Here is a 22,918-nt window from a genome sequence, read left to right as displayed (position 1 = left end):
AGAGCTCCCTGTGCTATACAGTAGGTCCTTATTACCTATTCTATATATAGTAGTGTGTATATGTCAATCCCAACCTCCCAATTTATGCCTCCCCCCTTCCCCCTTGGTAACCATAGTTTGTTTTCTACATCTGGAACTCTATTTTTGTTTTGTAAATAAGTTCATTTGTACCACTTTTTTAGATTCCTCATATAATATTCGTCATATGGTATTTGTCTTTCTCTGTCTGACTTACTTCACTCAGTGAGACAATCTCTAGCTCCATCCGTGATGCTGCAAATGGCATTATTGCATTTTTGATGGCTGAGTAATATTCCATTGTATATACATTGCCACATCTTCCTTATCCATTTATCTGTCAATAGACATTTAGGCTGCTTCCATGTCTTGGCAATTATAAATAGTGCCGCTGTGAACATTGGGGCGCATGTATCTTTCTGAATTAGAGTTTTCATTTTTTCCAGATATATGCCCAGGGGTGGGATTGCTGGGTCATACGGTAGCTCTATTTTTAGTTTTTTAAGGAGCCTCCATACTGGTTTCCATAGTGGCTGCACCAACTATTACATTCCCACCCACAGTGCAAGAGGGTTCCCTTTTCTGCACACCCTCTCCAGCATTTATTGTTTGTAGATTTTTTGCTGATGGCCATTCTGACTGGTGTGAGGTGATACCTCCTTGTAGTTTTGATTTGCATTTCTCTAATAATTCGTGATGTTGAGCATCTTTTCATGTGCTTTTCGGCCATTAGAAGGTTTTGTTGAATGAATGAAATGGGAAACCAGTTGAGCCTGTGAGTGGGCAGAGCCCAAGAGGACTCGGGGGTGACCATTTACTATGTGGTAGGAGTATAAAGGGGTCCTAGGACCAAAATATTTGAGAACAAAAACGATAGAATCACTATGGATGGGGTGGTCAGGGGAGATGTCTGTGAGGAGGTGACATTCGGCTGAGACCTCAGGGCCACAAAGAAGTCAGCCATGGGAAAAGGGAACAGCCAGTGCAAAGATCCTGGAGTGAGAAAAAGATGGTTGCCTTAGAGAAACAGAAAAGCAGGCAGCCTGGCATCCCAGAGAGTAGGGCAGTGCCCGATATACAGGATGGACAGATTGGATGCTTTCTAGGTGAATAAAGGGAGAGAAGGAAAGAGAGAGAAGGTGGGCAGAGAGATGGATTTTCTGAGGCACTGTCCTAGGCACAAAGTAGTGCTATTTAAAAAATACATTGATGGTGGTGATGGTCGTACAACAGTGTTACCATTGTAACTTTGTAATTCAGTACCACTGAATTGTATACTTAAAAATGATTAAGCTGGTAGGGCTTCCGTGGTGGCGCAGTGGTTAAGAATCCGCCTGCCAGTGCAGGAGACGCGGGTTCAAGCCCTGGTCCGGGGAGGTCCCACATGCTGCAGAGCAACTAGGCCCGTGCGCCACAACTACTGAGCCTGCGCTCTAGAGCCTGCAAGCCGCAACTACTGAAGCCCGTGTGCCTAGAGCCCGTGCTCCGCAACAAGAGAAGCCACCGCAATGAGAAGCCCGTGCACCGCAACGAAGAGTAGCCCCCGCTCGCCGCAACTAGAGAAAAGCCCGCGCGCAGCAACGAAGACCCGACGCAGCCACAAATAAATAAAATCAAATAACCACTTTAAAAATAAATTTATTTAAGATGGTAACTTTTGTGTGTTTTCCCACAAATTACAAATGAAATCTGTACCCTATTGTGTTGACTTTTAAGGTCACGGTCTTGAGGAAAGGCTGGCAGAGCCCACTCCTATTCCTTGAAAATGCCACTGGCTCTCCCCTCCCCACCCACCCCACCTCCAAGCCTCTTAAGCCACAGTCATCCTTTGGGTGTGAGTTAGTTTTAATATAAAAATGGTATTTTCAACAAAAGAAACTACATTCGTGGGTGAAAACAAAATGCCAAGTTCAAACTCCGTTGCTGGATCCACGTAAAAATATTGTTTTTAATCAACAGCAGAATTTCTGTCCCCACCTTCAGCGTCCCCGGAGGCAATGATGTGGAAAATGTCATCTCTGGTCTATTCAAGTAAAACAGTGGGTCCCTGGGTAGATTCTCAAGAGGGCCTTTGGGGTCTTCTGTAGGGATGGGACCAGCCCCATCCCCTGCAACATATCCCTCCAGCTCAATATGTACACTATGAATGGCTACGCAAGCACAGCCCCCCGGCTGCCAGTCGCCAGTCCCTCCACGCTGCCTATTAAAGGATTAAGCCTCCCCTTCCAGCTGGGAGACCAGCTCCCGAGCTCCCGAGGTCCTGCTCCTAACGAGCTGGCTGTTCAGTGGAGTCAAGGCCAGGGTGAGCATCGGCACAGCCGGGTCGGGGTGGAGGACAGAGTTGCCTTCTTGGGCTCAGCTTCCTCTAGTATGAAGTCGAGGACACACGCACTCACACAGGATCCTAGAATCCCACCACCATCGTCAGTCTCAAAGGTGGCCTGGTCCCAATCCTTCTGCCTGCAGAAGGTTTGTTACCCACCAAGACGCGTTTTTCCCTCCCCGGGACCAGCCTCTCGGAAGCTTCCTCCACGCCTGCCTGCCCCCACTTAGCAGCCACAGGACTAACAGGGTCCCTCTCCAGTGAGATTCTCCCAGCCAGTGACCACATGCCCTCAGATCTTCTCCTGTTGTGGCATGGAGACACCAGGGGCTGGGGATGATGTGCCTTTAAGGCTGTTCTCCTTCCAAGCCGTCCGTGCTCCCTCCACCAGGCCCCCGCCTGGCAGGAGCATGGCCCACCTTATTTATCTTAAGGTGGATTTGAGGGTCCTCCTCCTTTCAAGCACTTCGAACCAGTTTTCTAAAATTTGGCCAGAACGTATCAGAAGCTCCCCAGAATCCCACCTGGGCTGAAACGGTCACACGGTCAGCCTAGAACTCAAATCTAACCTCTCACCTCCGCAGATCACATGCACGGCGCACCGCCACTGCCCCGGGATAAACTCTCTGGCAGCACCATCTGGTATTTGTCCATTTCCCACCTGCCTCCTGCTGCGCTCTCCACGACCTTTCCAGAATTTCTTCGATCCTCTCTGACCCCCAGAACTTTGTGTCCGCCGTTCCCGCTTCCTGGAACTCATCCCCACTACACTTTGCCCAGCCAGGGCTGGGCTTAGATGTCTTCCTCCTAGAAAATGTACCCTGACTGCCCACACCTCACTCTACCCCGCCCCCACTAAATACGCTAGCGTTAAAGTTCCTGAAGATTGTGTGATGTTTAATCACCAGTCATCCCCAACGCCTAGCACAGTGCCTGGCACACAGTAGGTGCATCTCATCCTTGTCTGTCTCCTGGGTGCGTTCACAGCCCCACCATCCCTATCATGGCACCCATCTTACTGCATTACCTGTGTATTTTCTCCCATCTCCCCCACCGAGCTAGACGAGCACTGTGGAGAAGCCCGTGCGTGGGTCCCAGACCCAGAGCAGTGCTGGGCACATAGTAGGTCCTCAGCAGCATCAAGTGTTGTTTGTGGTTGAATAAAAAGGCCCCCGGAATGGGAAATGCTTCGAGTGAAATGGGGCAAGGCAGCCACTAGAGGGCAGCAGGCACGTGCTTTCCCCAGTACAGGCTCCACCCCAGCCCCGGTTCTGCAGGGTCCTCCGGATGCATCCTCCTCTCCTTCCCTTTGCAGCTCAGGCCTCTGCATCACCCTTCAGCCCTCACCACCAGCTCCGCTAAATTAGCTCTGAGTCCCTGCCTATCAGAGAAGCTTTCAACCCCAGAGCAGTATTCAGTGACCCAAGCAACTTGCCTGCAAGGCCTCCAGGCAGGCCTCTGACCCTGCCCCTGAGCTGATCCAGTCCTCCAGGCCCTGCCTTGAGCTGTCCTCTCCCACAGACCCTGACTACCAGACTGAGCCAGCAAAACTGCCCCCTCTTCCCATCCCCCCCCACCTGGGACCCCCAAGAACCCCTGGACTCGTTGCTTCTCCTCTCTGCGCCCACAGGACCCTCCCCCAGCACTGAAGAGATCCAAACTCCCTCCCAGCCAAACTCTCATCATCTCAGGGCAGCTAAACTGCACAGAAGTTAGAGGAGAAAGCTGAGCTAATTTACACTAGGGTGTAAATGGGTGATAGATTTACAACCGGTCTGACTATTCCAATCTAAAGTTTTATGTCCTAGAGCTTCCAAAGCTCTAAAGTCCCCAAATCAAGGAGTCTAGGCCCTCACCTGATGATAATTCCATACACAGTGGCATATCCTCTGTACACACCAGACGGGCATTTTTAGGGCCACAAACGCTGCATCCACTATGGCAACTATCAGGCTATTGTTTGAAAGAATCAGAGCCCAAATGCAGGTTATAAGGGGTTGATAGCATATGTCCAGTGGCCAAAATCTTGGGAGGCTGACTTTGTTTCTGACGCCACCTCAGCAGACACCACTCCTCCATCAGGCCTGAGCCACAGCCCAGCCCCTCCTTTAGAGCACTGAGAACTTTCCTGACTTCAGATAGCTCTTCCCCAGAGCAGTGACCACGTCCAACACGACTAGCTCCGCCTCTCCCTGTGTTAGTCAAGTCCCAAACCTTTGTTAGCCCAGTCCCAGCCATGCCGACATCCAAGCTGTTAATAGTAATAGTGACTGAGGAGGGTTAGACCTGTTGTTAGTCAGAAAGAAATCCACAAGCCGTTAGTTTCTGCTGAAGGGAACAGATCAGGAGGGTAGGAGTTAGTCAGGTGAAGGAGGGGTTTATTCAGAGCAGGTCAGAGCCAGGCCAGGAGGCTGGAGCCCCCAGATGGGTAGGGTTGGCTGTTAGTGGTCAGCCCTCTGGGGCAGCCAGGGCGAGACAGGGATTAGCTGAGTGAGAGCAAGAGTTAGTGCAAAGGAGCCAGAGATTAGCCCAAAGAGACCAAGGTGCCCACTGGAGGTGAGGCATAAAATCACCCCCAGGTGTGGCCCTGGCTTAGCAGCTGGCGGGCTCTGGGGAGGCAGGCTGGTGTAGGGACATGGGTGTGAACAGGACGGGGAGCCAGGGATGAATTTCTGGCTGGCCCGACGGTCTGCAGGGCTCTGTGGGCGCCTGGGGTTCATTTGTTGCTTCCTGCTTTCTCCTGCAAACCCCGAACCCAAGATCTGCTTTCTTGCCTTGGTTTCTCAAACTTCCCCCTGTGGACTGCCCTTCTCAATGACTTCAGTAGGAAAAAAGGCCCACATCTACTTCCAGTGTGGGAAACCCGGGTCTCCCAGCTCCAGGGATGAGAAGGGCCCCTCTAGCCAACTTCTCGTTCTAGGAAAGGCCCCTCTCACTGATCTCTTGGCCATTCCTTCTCAGCACCTTGTGATAAGGCCAAAAGTCCCCTCTCCCTGACTTCTGGTGTAAAAGATACCCCTCTTCCCATCCTTCAAATGTGGGAAATGCCCCCTCTGGCTGACTTTCCTGTACTAAATGCTCCACTCATTGATTTCCACTGCGGTTTAAGACCCTTTCAGCGACTTCCAATGTGGGGAAGTTTTCACTTACTGACTTCCGGTGTGGGACACGCCCCTTTGCTGACTTCCTGTGCAGGACGCGCCTTTCATTAATTGCACCGCGCCTCTACCGGCCACTCGCCAATGTAGTAGATTCTACCCTCGCTTCCCTCCAGAGAAGAACACACAGGCGCCTTCTCTCTGCTCCCTTGGCTGGGAGGAGCCCAGAGCTCCGCATTCTAGACCCACAGGCCTCCACACTCACACCCCAGAAGTTGCCCTGCTCCCGTCCACTCCCAGTGGCAACCAGCCTTGTGCACAGAGGAGGGATGCTGTGCTCAGGGGTCGGCCTCCCTCCCACACCCGCAGGACCACCTCTTCCTCTGGGCCACTGGTGTGGTTAGCAGAACCGGCCCAGTGGACTCTGAACTCACAGCCGATCGGGGCAGCAAAGTGGGGCATCTGTCTGCAAGCCCAGCCCCAGGACATCTGCTTGCCAAAAGGAGGGGGACCAGCCCCGAGGGGGGGCCCAGAGCTCGGCAGGGCTGGGGTTAGTAAGAGAAAAACAGAGTTAGTAGGGTCTGGGTTAGTAAGTCAGAGCACAGCACCAGCGGACAGGGGCACCTCAGCAGACACACACTGGGAGTCGCTAGGAGAAAAGGAAGAACACACGCAGGTCCATTAGTTTGTTAAGGGGTGGTCGGGGTGCAGTTGAGGCCCCCCGGGGTTAGACGGGTTAGTAATTGAAAAAAAGAGCTGTCTACGGAAAGAAAGCTGAAGAGGAGGGAGAGTGTGGGGAAGAGACGGTTAGGGGTTCAAAGCAAGTGTCCAGCCCCAGGCAGAGGGGTCTGTGTGCAGACCACCCAGAGCGACCAGGGTCTGCCAGGGTACATGATGGGTCGGGTTTTCTGGGTCTCCCACCCCTGCCCTCATATATACGTTTTAAGCATCCGCCATGTGTCAAGAGCTTCATATTCTTGGGAATCCTCACTGCCACCGGCGAGGTGAGGAACGGGCCTCCCACTCTACTGCCGAGGAAACGGGTTCAGAGAGGTGAGGGGACTTGCCCAGAGTCACCCAGCAGGAAGCAGCAGAGTTGGCGAGTCCTGTTTGCGCGCCCTGTCCTGGAATGTGGGTCTGCACAGAGATCCCAGGCCCTGGGCAGGGGCTTCCGGAGCCTCGTCTGCCCCACATCCTTGCCCCGGGAAAGGCCCACGAGCTGCAAGGTTAGTAGGGTCTGGCTGCAGGGGGTTAGTAGGGCATGCTCGGGCCTGGTTAGTGGGTTAGTCGGTTGGCAGAAGGCCAGGCACCTCGTCACACGCCACAGCGTCCCCCGGCCGAGCCCTGTGTTAGTAGGTTAATCACACCGTGCAACACTGCCCCCGCCCCTCCAGCAGCAGCTCCAGAGGCCCCCCGCCCCCACCAGCCAGGGAGCCGGGTCTGACCAGGGCAGGGGGTCTGCCTCCCAGCTCCTCAGCCCCGCCAGAATCAAGGCTAGCCACGTAGACCCTGCCCAGAAGAATTTGGCTTCCCTACTTCTCAGCTCTGGGCCTCAGGGGCCCTCCCACACACTTCAGTTCCCCTGAAAATGGGCCCTGCTGCTCTGGCTCGAAACCCCCTGCCCGGTTCTGGCCATCCCCTTCCCAGAAGGCTGGGTCCTGTCACACTCAGGCACGCGCACACACACACGCACGCGCGCGCACACCAGCATCTTCCCACAGAAGGTCTGTTGCCCTAGAGCCGCCGGGTCCAGTGGACAGCTTCTCCGTCCCCTACTGCCAGGCCTCTGGCTACTCCAACCAATGGCCTGCCCTCCCCCAAATACTAAAACTGCATAGAGCTCACCTGGCTCCTGGAACCAAGTTCAGACTTCCCAGCCCCAGGGAAAGGGCTGCCTTTCCAGCTGCTGCTACAGAGCACCTGAGTGTGCCCTAGTTTTGTCATCTCTTTTCACAGTTGTAATTTTCCCACATAAACCCCCATGTAGACTCTCCACGGTTCTAACTCATGCTCTGTAAGAAAAGGGTTCTGTTGCCAGGAAAGTTTGGGGGGAAACACTTAATCTTCTGTCTATCCTTGAGTATTCACAATTCCCATCAGCACTTTCAGAGGCTCTGATAAGCCCTGCACTGCAGAAACCTACTGAATTTGAACTTTTTTTTTTGTTTTTTAAGAGCAATGACGTCTCCTAGAATTTACTTTGGGCATCTCTGCTCTAATTTTCCCTTGGAAACTCTCAGCTAAACCACACCTTTCTCATCCTCCACGGTCCTGATTAGTTCAGCCTCGCTGGGAAGCCTTTTCAGCCTGCTCTGGGGTCTTACTCCCACCCACTCAAGCACCGAGAACCTGTGCCTCAGTCGACTGTTTTCTGCCCCATCCCCTAATTCTCTGTGTGCTGGTTTTCTCCCACTCGGCATGGCTGTGAAATCCTGCAGGCCTGAATCAGGGCCATATCTTCACTTATATTCCCCCCAAGCGAGTAGTACAGGGGGGCTCACAGTAGGTGCTCAATTCTGATGAGAGGGGTGGATATTAAATTCCCCAGGAAGCATTTGGAGCTACTATGGAGGCCATGCAATGCAGCCAATTCCTCAATCTGATTAGAGAGGGATATTAAAAATACAAGAGTCAGAAATGCCTCTGGATCAAAGATGAGGAGTTTAAAGTCCAGAGTACCAAAAAGAGAGAAGCCCTAAATCTAAACTCCAAGATGGACAGGAGTGTTTATTGAGCACCTACTAAGAGTCAGGCGCTGTACCAGGTGCATGATCTCACTGACTTCTTCCTGTGCCCGCCCCCCACACACACGCCCAGGTGAGCAGATGGCTCCAGTTTCAGAGTGGAAATTGGACTCCCAGGGGTGAGGTGAGTTGCCCAAGGTTGTACGGCAGACTGCACACCCTCAGACTCCAAAGCCCAAGCTCTTCCCGTAACAGCCCTCTGCTGGGGGCGCCTCCTTGCTGCACTGGGTCCGGTGTCTCCCCGAGGCCTCCAGGGCTACCCTCGCACAGAATCCCCCAATGTTTCTACTTCCCAGGCCCCTATTCCTCCTCCTCCTCCCTACTGGGGGTGGGAATTCTAAAGGGGAGTTGGCTCCAGCTGTCCATGTTTGTGGTGACCACCTGCTGTGGACTGAATTGTGTCTCCCCCCAAATTCATAGGTTGAAGCTGTGACTCCCAATGTGACTATATTTGGAGATAGGGCTTTTATGTAGGTAATTAAGGTTAAATGAGGTCATTAGGATGAGGCCCTAATCCCATAGGACTGGTGCCCTTATAAGAAGTGGAAGAGACACCAGATAACTATTTCTCTCTGTCTCTCTCTGTCTCTCTCTCTCTCTCTCTGTATGCACAGAGAAAAGGCCATGTGAGAACACAGCAATAAGTTCCTATCTGCAAGCCAAGGAGACGGGCCTCACCACAAACCATCCCTGCCACCTTGATCTCTGACTTCCAGCCTACAGAACTATAAGAAAATGCATTTCTGTGGTTTCAGCCATCCCAGTGTGGTACTCTGTTATGGCAGCCCAAGCTGACTAAAACAGGTCCCCTCCCCACCCTGGGAAAAGGACGTTGGGGCTCGTAAACTTGCCTAAGGAAAGCCGAGGCAGCTCTTGTGCCAGCACTGGGACTGGCCCCGCTGCGGGGGGCTGGAGGGAGTGGAGGACGAGGAGGGGGGCGTGCAAGTGAGTCTGCGCCATGTGATGCAGAAGCTGCATGTGTGGGGAGCCTGCCCTGCCTGCCTTTGCTCCCCAGGGACAGGCATGAGGCAAGGGGCAGGGTCTGAGATTGGGCTGGGGTGAGGCTGATTCCAGACCATTCCCTTTGGATGTCGGGAGCAAGGCCCGGTGTCTGTCTCTTTCTGCTGAGTGCCAGGACGACGCACACCCCTCCCCCGCCTCCAGCGGGGTCTCTTGGAAACTCTCTCCTTTCAGGACAGCCCCTCCCAGAGCTCCGTAACACTAGGGAAAGGCCCAAGCTCCCCCCAGGCCCACCTGCCCCCTCCTGGTCACCATCAGGGAGAGAAGCAAGGAAAAGCCCCGTCCAAGAAGCTCCCACAAAAAACGAGAATCACTCACACAGCAAACGGCGCAAGACAGACTCCAGCCAGTGGCGCCCCGAGAGCTGCATCCACCCTCCATCCCACTGGGAGCTCCTCCCCGACTCCTGTCCCAGGTTCCTGCCCCTGTCCTGTGGGGTCCTTGGAGACCCAGCCTTGGCGAGGGTGTGGTCAGCGGGGCCTTGGCCCAGGCCCAACTCTGCCTGGTCGCTGGCAGGGATTCAAGGAGAAATCAAGTCCTCACGGGGTCAGGAAGGGCCTCCAGGCCTGGACCGTAGGGCCCAGCAGGCAGGTCCAGACAGAAGCGGAGGGGACGGTGAGCTGCCAGCCTCCCTCACAGCCCTCGCGCTGTCCTCCAGAGCCAGGTCCTGTCCTCGGCTGAGCACCAACAAGGAGGGGGCCTTTATCCCCAGGGTCTCCAGCCCAGGAGTTGGGAAGGATGAGGTCTCCAGGGAATTGTCCAGGGTTCCAGAAAACCACCAAAGGCTGCTCCCTGTGTCACTGTGGCCAGAGTCCAGGGTCACCCGGGAATCCTGGAGAGGCAGCCGGAGCAGGCACAGCACGTGAGGATGGGGGCCTAGCCTGCACCCCGGCTTCCCAGAGCCGCACCTCTGAGGGGGCCCTTCAAAGACCCCCAGTCTCCCTCCTGTGCCACCAAGACTGAGACAGGGCGGCGTGAGGGCTTCGGATGCTCATAACGCATACAGAGGGTGCCCCATCTTGGCAGGGCTCGCACAAGGGGTGTAAAAGCAATAACGGGGCCCCGGAGCCGGCCCACAGGCTTCACGGGCAGACAAGCAGCAAGTGCCCAGGGGGGCAGAAAGGGCCTTCACAGTCCTCGGGAGGCTCGGCTTCCCTTTACAGCAGTCCCGCTGAGGGGACCTCAGTACGCCTCTCCCCCAACACACACACACACACACACGTACACACATGCGTGCGCGCGTGCGCGCGCACACACACCCCTCCCAGGACGGGGAGCTCATTCCCTCACAGAGACTGTGATAAAGCACGTTCTTACATGAAGACCTGAGAGGGCGGGACCGCATCTCATGCTGACCTCCGGATCCTCAGCTTCTAGCCGGGAGAAGGCGCTTGGTCCGTGGTTGCGCTGGATAAAGGCATGTGCTGAAATCTCTGCCGTGGACCCACCCGCAGTGCTCTTGATTCAGTCCCACCACCTCCACGAGACCACGCACAACGGCAGGAGTGTTTGGGCCAGACCTGGGTACCCGGGCCTGGATGGGGGGAGAATCAGCCTCCAAGAAACGAAGCGCAGCGGAACCCCTCCCTGACACCTACCCGGGCTTACCTGGCAGCGTGCGGCTCCCAGCTCCTACCCCACGCAGACCCTGCAGGTCCATCCTGGAAGACAAAAGAGCCAACCACGACACGGGAGAAAAACGCACCCAGGCCCCTCCCCAGCTCCGGCCGGGCCGCGAGTCTCTGCTAACAAGAGGGCCCCGCCCCAGGAGCCAGGGAGGCCGGGCCCAGGCTCCGCGCCCCCTCCCTCCCTCCCTCCCTCCCAGCCCAGAACACCCCTGGCTCCCTTCAGCCGCCTCCCTGTTCCCTGCCGGCAGCGGAATGGGACCCCAGAGAAAGGGGAAACAGCTTGAGTGAGACAGGCAAACAGAGCCGGGAATCTGGAGATGTGCTCCCAGCTCTGGCATCCCGTGTAGCCGTGGGAAGTCTGCCCCTCTCTCTGAGTTGTGGAGCCCAGCCCGTCCGGACACTCACCCAAAACGCACAGTAATACCCGTAGTTTGAAGCAGTGGATGGGACGTAGGAAGCGCCCTTCTGCTCAGCCTCAGTTATCTTTATGGCCCCGCCCTCATCTCCCATTCTCTCTTCTGATGCCCCAGAAAAAGAAAAGTTTGGGGAGTCAGATGGTGGGCTGGGGCTCTTTGATGACTACCCCAGGTCTCCAGTCCACTAGCAGACCTGGGCCAGGAGAGTCAGGGGTCCTCTTGGCATATTTTCAGAGCTTGCTGTCAGCACCTGGACTTAGGGCATGGGTCCAGACCTGGAGATGTACTCAGACACTTACATGGCGAAGCACATGCCATAGGGTCACAGTGCCAAGGTCCCCACTTGACTGCCAGGCAAAGGGGTCCTAGCCAAGTTTTATAAACATGATGACAGAGGGTCAGAACTGAGAAGGGAAGGGCCAGCCCAAATCACCAGGAGTCCCCAGTCTCCTTCTGACACCAGATCTACAGGTGCTCAAGATGAAGTCATTAAATTCGGTTCCTCAGAAGTTCCCGATGGTGGAGTTTGTAAAATTCTAGCCTTGATGCCAAAAGTGGGGTAGGAAAATTACTTTCTGGGGCCCCATAAAGCGGGGACAAGCTCTTTCTTTGTGGCACAGAAGTGAATGAGCCGCAGCACTGATTTCTCCCCCGACTTGGGGATTCGGGGATGCTGTACTTTCCTGTACGGACCAGGAGAGGGCAGGCTGGTAGGCTGTGGGCTGCTAAGTTTGAATACTTATCTGCAAGGCTGCTTCCCAGTGTGGTCCCGAAGAAAGCGGAAATCCCTTTCTTTCTCCTCTATCCCAGGAACCTGCTGCACTCTGTAAGGAGACCCTGCATTGCTCAGAGGAACATTGTTTAAACACAAAAACCCTCTCCCCTCACCCTGTGGACCCAGAATCCCTGTTATGAATAAGGCAATAGGGGTTTCAAGGGGAACTTTAGCTCCTGCATCAAGCTGACAGCTGTCTAGGAGGGTATAAAGGGCTCTGAGGTCAAACAAAACATGGGTGAGATTATGGCTTCCAAACCCCACGTACCCGATGTACGACTCAAAGTTAATTATTCTCAAAGGCTTAGCCAGTGCCTGGCACACAGTGCATGTTCCAAAAATTATTTTCCCCAGTTAATGATTTAAACTTGGAGTAAATCTTTGTGTAACACTGATGTCCCAGAAATATGGGCCATGTTTATCCTTCAGGATTATACGTCTCCAGGGGCGGGGGGTGTATACACCCCACTTAGGAGGCACGGATTAAATTTAAATCCCCTGTCTTGGTGAATGGATAAATAAACTGTAGTACACTCATATAATGAAATCTACTCACCAGTAAAAAGGAACAAACTATTGCTACCCACTATGACAAGGATAAACTTCGAAAATATTATACAGGGTGAAGGAAGCCAGGCCCAACAGATCACATGTGCTGTATGAGTCCATTTATATGAAATGTCCAGAAAAGGCAAACCTATACAGACAGAAAGCAGATTACCAGCTGCCAGGGATTAGGAGTTGGCTGGGTTTAACAGTAAGTGGGGGTGAGGGATCTTACTGGGCCAGTGGAAATGTTCTAAAACTGAGGTGTAGTGATGGGTACAGAACTTGGTAAATTTACGAAAAAGAAACATTGAATTGTGCACTTGAAATGGGTAAGTTATATGATATGCCTCCATGAAGTTAGACCAAAAAAAGGGTGAATTACTGACACAGGTGATAACAGTATGAACCTCAAAAACATTACGCTGAGCAAAAAAAGCCAAGAACAAAAGATTCCCTAACAATGAAACGTTAGGGAAAACGTCAAATCTATAGGCATAGAAAGCAGGTCAGTGGCTTCCTGGGGCAGGGGCTGGGAGGGGATTGGCAGGGGGACATTTTAGGGTGATGAAGATGTTCCATATCTTGATTGTCGTGGTGGCTACACAGGTGTATACAGTTATCGAAACACACTGATGCTTTAAATGGGTGTATTTTTACTGAACGTAAATTATACCTCAATGTAGTTCGCTTTTCAAAACTCACTTAGATGTGATGACAGAGGGCAAGAATCAAGAAGGGTCAGATCGAAGGCCACACATGGACCTGGTGGTGGGCTCCCGGGTCCCAGCATCTCAGCTCCCACTAGCCCAGACAGACTCCACCCCACCCCTACTTCAAACCAAGGTCGGGGACCCCATCAGGAAAGCTTCGATCCAGGGATTGGACACCAGAGAATCCTAGAGGTCCCTCCTACTGCTGAAATCCACAAGGTCTCCTGTGCGTGTGGATTTCGTGGTGGACCTGACCACACAGCATGAGGCTGGTCTCCATCACCCCCAGGGGTGCACAGAAGGAGAGGAAGGGTCACCTTGGTTACTCCTTTGATGCTGTTAGGGTCCCGGTGGCCACGTGAATGTGTCTGGTACCACATGGGTGGGCAGGGAGATGCCTCCATCTGTCATTGAGAAAGAAAGAAAGAGGGATGGGGGGATAAAGATGTAGCCATGGACACATCGGACAATAGATGCCAGGGTCCTTTTCTGAAATCACAGCATTTGCCAAAACTGATCTCCTCGGGTGCAGATCAGAAGTGAAATGAGAAACCAGGAGGTGTCTTGGTGGGGCCCATGCCAACCAAAACATCCAAGTGCGTTGGAAAGGACTTAGGCTTCACGGTGTGTCTTCCCGTCCTGCTCTGCCACCTCTAGCAAATCCGCTGCTTCCCTGGGCTGGTCTTCCTATCCACGCAATGGGGATAATGATGGTGCCCACCACACAGGGCTGTTGTGAGGATTACATGAGATGGTAACTATTATTTATTAGCTTGCATTCTCTTATGATCTTATATTATTATGACTACCGTTGTCCACAGTGCTCATTAATACCATCCATGGATACTCATTTTTTTCCCCTAAAATCTGCGCTGTTCCTGGTAACAGACGACCAGCTGCCAGGGAAACATGCATTTGGTTGCATCTTAGGATCCCTCTGGGTTTGGGGTTGTTGTTTTTTTCCCTGACTCTGGAATAAAATAGCTGCTCAGAGAGCTGAGGCATAGGAAAGACGTTGGCCTAAATTGCTTTGGACGAGTGAGTGCTGAGACACAACGGAAGTTCCTGGGAATAAGCGGATGTGCAGGGCGCCTTGCAGGAGACTGGCACAGGAAGAGGCTTCTGCGCACGCGCAGAACATACTGTTTCACAAAGTATTCGAATACAACGTACACAAAAGAGGAGCTTCAGTATTCACCTCTTCCTCAAACAAGGGAACCCCCGAACTGCGGGCGGGGGATGCCTTTACCTGACAAAACAATGAGTGGGGTTTTTATTCCCATTTTACAGATGAGGAAACTGAGGTTCAGAGTCCAGTGCCTTGCTCCACGATTACCCAGCTAGAAAATGATGCCTCTGGATTCTAACCAGGCCTGTTGAACCCCTAAGGGGCAGAAGGCTCCTGTTCAGATATGGGGGTGGGGGTTAAAGGAGAAAAGACCTGAGGAAGGAGTGTGTCAAATGCAAACAGTAGTCATCAGTGTTAGTGTTACTGTGAGGGAATCCCGGATGATTGCTAAACCATCTGGGTCAGTTTATTCCAGTGGCTTCTGTAGTCTTGAGGCAACTGATTATGTTCACTTTTAGGAGAGGAGGTGGCGTAGTGTAATAGGTGCACAGACACATTTCACAGCCATACTAGTTCCAGGTTCAAATCCTGGCTCTACAACTAACATGCTGTGTGACCCTGAGTTAGTCACTTCACCTCTCTGAGTCTCAGTTTCCCATCCGTAATGCCCAATTCCCAGCCTTACTGTGGGGTCTCCAAGAGGCAGCACCCAGCAAGAACCTTGGTAAACGGTTAATAAATGGTAGCTGGAGTCAGTTACCATTAATCATCTACTCCACACCCCTGAGTACAGGATAGCTCAGCCCATCCCTCCCCTCCATGACTCACCTGGTAGCTTCCAGAGGGGCCCGCCTGGCACAACAAGGGAGCAAGGAACACCTGCCTCATCTGATCCAATCAGCCTGGAGAGGGATGGGGAGACGTGTCACCCTCAGCTGGCCTTTGCCTCTGCCCCTGAGTATCGCTGGCTATTGTTCCACGGAGCTCCAGCTGACAGATGAGCCAGGCCTCAGAGACACAGGGAAGGATCGTTTCCAAACAAAGGACTAGGCTTTAAGTTATTCACCAGCCCATTGAACCTGCACAACGGCCCCAATGCCCCAGAAACACTGCTGCTCGAACAGCCTGAGTTTCACCCAGGAGAGGAACCGACAGCCCGGTACAAATAAAAGCAAATAACGAAGTTTTCTCTACAAGATTCAGGGGCGGTAGAAGTGACCTGAGCTGACAGTTGATGCACTAAAGCATCAATGCCTTTACTGGGTTTCGGGCGCTTTACACACACGGGTTCAGAGCCTCACAACAGCCTTTTAAAGCCGGGATTATGACTCTCACTTGACAGATGAGGAGACTGAGGCTCAGAGAAAGGAAATTACTTCCTCCTGAAATTGACACCGTGTAGGTGGGGAGGAGGATTCACGCAGAGATCCGTGTAACTCGATGCCTTCTCTTTCTACCATCCCGCACTGCATCCAGGAGGGACCAATTCAAAGAGCAGAATCCTGCCCTGGGTGGAAGCAGGGATCAGGTCCAGAGAAAGGATCTTAAACGCAGAGATGTTAAAAACAACTGGCAGGGGGCTTCCCTGGTGGCGCAGTGATTGCGAGTCCGCCTGCCGATGCAGGGGACACGGGTTCGTGCCCCGGTCCGGGAAGATCCCACATGCCGCGGAGTGACTGGGCCCGTGAGCCATGGCCGGCGAGCCTGCGCGTCCGGAGCCTGTGCTCTGCAACGGGAGAGGCCACAACAGTGAGAGGCCCGCATACCGCAAAAAGAAAAAAAAAAACAACAACTGGCAGGACCAATAATAAGGAAACACCAACCCGCTTACAATGATTTCTGCCAAGGGCATAAAAATGCAGAGAAACGCCTCTGATGTGACTTTTTAAAAGCAGTATACATAGAGCACAATTTCAATTAGTATCTTCAGGAATAGAAAATATACTGCAGGGGAATATGTGAAAATAGTAAATACGGTAGTTATTCTTGGGTAACGAAATTATGGAGTTTTCATCTCTTTTTTTTTTCAGTCGTTTGCAAATCTTCTACAGTTATCATGCATTCTATTAAACTGACTATGGTCGTTTTAAAGATCACCAAAAAATTACATTTTTGAATTCATTTTGAAGGCCAGCATAGAGAGTGTTTCTTCTAAAGTTCGTGGTACGAAGTTATGCTTCCTTTTGGGGGGCTCCGAACACTTCACCGCTCTCCTCCCTGAAGAAGTGGAGAGATGGGCCAAAAATGCAGCAAGAAGGATACAGGGTAGATTTCAGAAACTTACTCGGTGGAAACGGTCATTAAATAATAAAATAGGTGGGCAAGGAAGGCATAGGAGATGTTACCCTTAAAATTCTTTCATCGTGAAATTAACCAAACTCAAAGCTAACCACTGCCAAAGTGTCCCCGAGGATACCTTTTTGCCCAGAGTGCTACATGGTTCTGGGCTGGGGTGAGGGGAGAGGTGTGATCATCTGCATGAAGAAGGGGAGGAGGGGATCTGAGTAAACATCCAGATGCCCAGCCCCACCCCAGTCCTGCTGACTCATCCCCCTGGCCACGTGGCCTGGACATCTGCGTATCCGAAGCAACGCCCCTAAAGCCTGAGAACCACTGTCCTCAGGTTTCCCAGTCTGTCAAGAGGAATTACTCATCCCTCCCCTCCCCCACCAGCCCAGGCAATCGCGAAGCTCCCGGGCGCTCCCAAATGGCACTGCGCTTTGGAAGGTAGAGCACCGTAGCCTGAAGGAGCGTTTGGCTCTGGGCCTCACTCAGACTGAGGCTGGCACCGAGAAAAACAAAGCCGTTCTCTCCCCACCTCTCCCCGCACTACCACCTTCCCCCTCCCCGCCCCCGCTTCCCGCCGCGGCACTGCAGTGGGGTGTGCGCCCCAGCAATCCCGGAGCAGGGCAGCCACTGGTCTGGAGTCTGGGATGACGGTGAGGAATCTAGGCCCCTGGCCTCTCCTTTCGCTGCAGAGAAGCAATTTCTCTAGCCTAGCCTCCGGTGGGGGAGAGGAGAGATCTGACCCCCTCACTCCTAAATTCCCAGCCTCTCTAGAGAGTGTATTGGGGAGGAATAGGTGGGCAGCTGGTGGGTTCTGAGGTCTCCCCAGACCGTTTTAAGGATGTAACATAGGCTTTAGAGTTGGACATATCTAGATTCAAAATCACTGTCTGTGTGACCTTGGACGTGTAGCTAACCTTCTCCGGAGCTCAATTTCCTCATCTTTAAAATGGGGTTCTTACCATCTCCTGGGACTGTTGTGACAATGCATGCAACCAGCGTGTTGCTGGCATTCAGAAAGCTCTCCATAAACTGATGTATTATTATTATCATTGTCAATATCACTATTCTGCTCAATGAAGAGGTTTTCCGACCCTCTCCATCCTTTTGGAAGCTGGACATCTAGAATCTGAGTCCCAGAAGTGGAGCATGGACAGGTGCTGGGCGGGGGGTCGGGGTGGGGGGTTTGGTGTGGAACACAGCGACTCAAGAACCCTGCTCCACCATCCCATCCCCCATCTCCAGTTCTGATACCATTGAGGGTCCCTCCAAGGCTTCGCCAGTTCCGGTGGGTGGAAAAGGTCCAGGGGGACCCCTCCTGTTCTGTCTGGTAGCGGGGGGAGGGGAGGGTCTTTGTTCCCCCTCAGATCATGACTGCAAGACCCCCATGGGCACTAGACTCCATTGCGAACCTCCCCACCTCTTTCCCTATGCCCCACCCAGACCGGAGTCCTGGCTTCGTTTGACAACTGCGGGCTGGAGAGGTTCTTCGTCCAACAAATGAGGGGCACTTCAGGCAGTGTTTGCCACCCCTGCACCCTGCCCGGGACCCCAAGCTCGGGGAAGTAGTCTGTTCCCAGCGTGCAGACAAGGATGCTTGGGAAGGGAGGGCTGTTAGAATAGGGCGGCGGCTTACCTCGGGTCCGCGGTCCTGCGGCGCCAGTGCAGAGGGCTCTTTGTGCCCCAGCTCACAGCGCAGAACTGGGGGAGCCCCTGCAAGCGCCTCCCATCGCAAACTCCTCCCCGCACTCGTCCGCAGCCTCCCTCCCTCTGGTCCCCCGAGCGCAGCCGGCGTCGTCTTTGTAGCTGCTGCAGCGCCCATGAAATTTTAATGCGAGAGCGGCTGGCGGGCGGAGGCGCCCCCCCCCCGGCCCTCGCCTCTGCCCTCCTCCTGCCTCACCGCGCCTCTGCAACCCCCCACCCTACCCTCTACCCCCTCCCGGGGGTCGGGGCCGGGGAGGCGGGGTGCGGCCGGGCGCGGGGGAGCGCACAGCCACCCCCGCGGCACAAAGGGGCGAGCCGGGCAGCGCTCTCTGCCTCCAGCGTCCCAGCCAGCAGCGGTGCCATGGCAACGCTTGCCAGGCTGGACTCGACAGCGGAGCGCGAGCACGCAGGGATGGAGAGACGAGAGGCGAGCGGCGCATGACTGCGGACACGGGGAGCAAAAGCCTGGAGCCGCGCATGGGAGGACGAAGAGGCTGGTGCCGGAGTACCAGGTGCTTAACCAGCACGACTTGGGTGTATGCCTCTCAATTAACCCTGCACGTGGTTATGGTGGAGTCAAGATCCGAACCCATGTCTGAGACCTCATGGCCCGTGTTCGTGCCACTATACCGCTTGGCCTAACAGCTCTTATAGGTGTGGCTTTTTTTTTTTCCCCCCAAACTGCCCACTCCTTTGTACCTACTATTTTTCTAGAGTAGCAATGTTAGAAAATGGTCCTAGAGCAGTCGTTCTAGACCAGGTCCTAGACAGGCACCATTACATCACTAGGAATGGAGATACTCAGGCCTCTCCGCAGAGCGACTGGATCAAAAACGCTGGCGTGGCGGGCCCAGAGATCTGTGTTTTAACAAGCCCTCCGGGGGATGCTGATGCTTGAGAACTACTGTGGCTAGACAATTCCAGTGGCCTCTACAACCAGGCTATCCTGGGTTTACATTTCAGCTCTGTCCATGCCCCTTGGCGGATGACCCTAGGCAAGCTTCACTCCCTTTCTCAGACTCAGTTTCCTAGTCCACAAAGTAGGGATAATAACGGAGTCCTCCTCATAGGGTTGTGTGGGTTAAATGCAGGAATACATGGTGGGAGGGATGCTTAGCACAGAGCCTGGCACTTAGCAAGGGCTCAAAACATATTTTTATTCCTATAATACTATGACATCTCCTTTAATTTTCACCCCTCTGTGTATATTATTTATCATCTCCTCTGCTCTGAAAAGGATATTAAGGCTGAGAGAGACAACCAGAGCTGCCCAGGTCCCTGGTAAGGGATTCAGGTGGGATTTGAACCCACCATTTCAGGTTCCAAGTTTACTAGCTATTCACTCTACTACACACCTCTTGCTGGGACCCCCAGCTTTGATCTTCAGAAAATCCAGACCCAATTCAACAAAACTATAGCACATTTCCAGTGTGCAGAACCCAAGGCCATTGCAGGAACCACGAAGAGCCCAGGGAGGCCAGAGATACTGCCTCCACCCGGACAGACCTGGCAGTCCTGCCAGAGAAGTAAGACTCACGTGGAACAGTAAGAGAACAGGCAAGATGGGGTCTGGTCACAGCATAGCCCAGAGTCCACAGCCAAACTGCTGTCATTACAGGTCTACGACTTTCCCCTCTATCACCAGACCACAAACAAAAGAGGAAATGGGGTTCAGCGTGACAGGTTCTAAATTAACACAAGGGATGCATAGGGATCACTCCTTTCTTTGTTAAGCATTCCCAAACCACCTAGTTCATAATCAGTTCCCAAATCCACCCGTCATTTCCAATATCCATTTGGGGGGGAAAAAAATCAAGGCACTTGCCGCTCACAAATGTTCAATGCTTCTCCTGTTCTCTGGGGCTTCTCAAAGATGAACAGTAATGATCCTGTGATCCTATTCCCAAGCATCTTTGGTTCTAGGGATATCTTTTCAAGGAGAGCAGCGGGAAGAAGAGAGGGCAAAAAAATCATCAGAAGCTACTGTGGATTTGCTGCGAAGACACCGTGTCTAATACAGGTGGATTCAGCATGAATCAGAAACTGAATGATGCAAGGAGAGGGCAGACCCCATGTCCAGCGGGTACCGAAACCAGTGAGGTGTGGTCCTGCCTGCTGCCCTCTGTCCCTGGTTCTCTAATTTCTTTATCACGGGTAGCTCAAACTGGTTCTCCTGAGGGATTCAGCTGGTCCCTTGCCTTTCCTCTGTCCACCTGCTGAGTACTTTTGCAGTGAACAAAACCTTCCCTTGAATTCTCCATTATCTTGGGAAGGGGAGGGACCCACGGTGGTATCCGTCATCTCCTTTATGCTCCAGGCACCGCTGCCGCCTCCTCTGGGATCCACGCCTCGTCTGATATCGAGAGCTGGCATCCTTCTTGTCTCTAACCCTCACCTTATCCTGCGGGTAGACCCATGACACGGCAGAGTACATCCCCAACATGGTAGATGTCATTCTCACCACAACTCACCAAGAGCCCCAACCTCCAGGGGACATTTACGGGGCTAACCTGGGCCCCGGGCAACCCACAAGTGAATAAGAGCCTCAGATGGCACCCCAAAGGGAAGTGTCAATGTCTTCTCTTCTGCCTCTCTTGAAAGTGGCTTGAGCTGCTTATAATGGAGTGCCGGTTGCCATGGCAACAGGAAGAGGCGCCATCATTCTGGCGATCCGTTTCAAAATGAAGTTTCCTCCTGTAAGCTGGACCAGGTGGTCACCTCACCTATTCACATGAGGCTCTGCAAGCCTAGGTAGTCTTGGACTCATTACACCTGCACCCCCCCCACCCCGCAGCCCAAGATTTCCAAGGGAATTCTGACGCCGGTAACATGTCCAGGAGAGGGGACTCTGGTTTCTCTTTATCCCTAGAACAGCCCCTGGAGACATTCAGGTGGTCCAGGAGTCCAGGGTTCCAATTACAACTCTGTCATCAGCCTGCCCGGTGCCTCTGAGTAGTCACTTACCCCACTGTGCCTCCTTTCAAAAAAGTGTTTTAATTTTTTGATATTATTGAAGCATAGTTGATTTACAATGTGTTAATTTTTGCTATACAGCAAAGTGACTCAGTTATAGATCTGTATATTCTTTTCCATATTCTTTTCCGTTATGGATCATCGCAGGATACTGAATCTAGTTCCCTGTGCTATACAGCAGGACCTTGTTTCTCCATCCTATATATACTAGTTTGCATCTGCTAATCCCAAACTCCCAATCCATCCCTCCCCCACACCCACCTTGGCAACCACAATTCTGTTCTCTACGTCTGTGAGTCTGTTTCTGTTTCGTAGATAGGTTCATTTGTGTCGTATTTTAGATTCCACACATAAGTGATATCATATGGTATTTGTCTTCCTCTTTCTGGCTTACTTCGCTTAGTATAATAATCTCTAGGTCCATCCATGTTGCTGCAAATGGCATTATTTCATTCATTTTAATGGCTGAGTAATATTCCACTGTATATATGTACCACATCTTCTTTATCCATTCATCTGTCGATGGACATTTAGGTTGTTTCTCTGCCTTGGCTATTGTGAAGAGTGCTGCTATGAACATAGGGGTGCATGTATCTTTTCGAATTACAGTTTTTTCTGGGTATATGCCCAGGAGTGGGATTGCTGTATCATATGGCAACTCTATTTTTAGTTTTTTGAGTAACCTCCATACTGTTTTCCATAGTGGCTGCACCTAAAAAAAAAATGAGGGGAATTTCCCATAATGTAAAACCAACCACTTTAAAACAAGCAGTTCAGTGGCATTTAGCACATTCCCAGTGTTGTACAGCCACCACCTCTATCTAGTTCCAAAACATGTTCATCCCCTCCAAATACTACCCCACACCCACTAAGCAGTCATTCCCCATTCTCCCCTCCCGCCAGGCCCTGGCAACCCTGAATCTGCTTTCCATCTCTTATGGCTTTACCTATTCTGGTTATTTTCTATAAATGGAATCGTATAATATGTGTTCTTTTGATTCCGGCTTATTTCACCAAGCATAATGTTTTTGAGGTTTATCCACATTGTCACACATACCAGCACTCTGTTCCTTGTTGTGGACGAATCGTATTCCATCATATGGATACAGGATATCTGTGTGTCCACCCATCCGTGGATGAACACGCGGGTTATTTCCACCTTTTGGCAACTGTGAATCATGCCGCTGTGAACATGTGCGGACAAGGATTTGTTTGAGTCCCTCTTTTCAAGTCTTTTGGGTACATGCCTCTCCGTGCTTCATTTCCTTTTATACCCCCCTGACCCTGCACCTGGTCAGGGCATTCTGGAACGGTGACAAGATGGGCCTCATCACCTTGTTACCTAAACGAATCACACAGACCCCCTCCGCCTCCCCAGCACCACCTCTCTTCCTGGCCACACCTGCCGTACCCTCTAAGGAAGGGCTCTGAGAAAGGCCTCAGGGGAGCTTCTCTCTGAGAGCTATTCTCCGAGCCAGCAGGTCCTCAGATAGAAATTTCATTTTGACTCATCCTCGCTGCGGGGAGGGTGGAGCTCCCTAAATTCAGGGGAAGGTGCTTGTACAGCAGAGGAGAGGCGCCTTTGGTGTGGCCCCGAATAGCATA

General features: G+C 52.6%; 2 long non-coding RNA genes across 2 annotated transcripts; both read right to left on the bottom strand.

The window, feature by feature from the left end:
* Nucleotides 1-3,954: 3,954 nt before the first annotated feature.
* LOC112397358 (uncharacterized) lies at nt 3,955-10,971 on the bottom strand. Its single transcript, XR_003002786.1, has 3 exons — nt 10,812-10,971; nt 10,521-10,610; nt 3,955-10,035 (listed from the first exon to the last, which is right to left on the bottom strand). It is a non-coding gene; the product is annotated as an uncharacterized LOC112397358 (long non-coding RNA).
* A 70-nt stretch (nt 10,972-11,041) lies between these two features.
* Nucleotides 11,042-18,352, bottom strand: LOC112397359 (uncharacterized). Its single transcript, XR_003002787.1, has 4 exons — nt 18,273-18,352; nt 15,179-15,252; nt 13,599-13,685; nt 11,042-12,071 (listed from the first exon to the last, which is right to left on the bottom strand). It is a non-coding gene; the product is annotated as an uncharacterized LOC112397359 (long non-coding RNA).
* Nucleotides 18,353-22,918: the final 4,566 nt, after the last annotated feature.

This window comes from Neophocaena asiaeorientalis, unplaced genomic scaffold (assembly GCF_003031525.2).
Source record: "Neophocaena asiaeorientalis asiaeorientalis breed wild unplaced genomic scaffold, Neophocaena_asiaeorientalis_V1.1 scaffold648, whole genome shotgun sequence".
NCBI classification, from domain to species: Eukaryota; Metazoa; Chordata; class Mammalia; order Artiodactyla; family Phocoenidae; genus Neophocaena; species Neophocaena asiaeorientalis.
The sequence above is the reverse complement of the archived record's forward strand: the minus strand, read 5'-3'. Positions and strand labels throughout refer to the sequence as shown.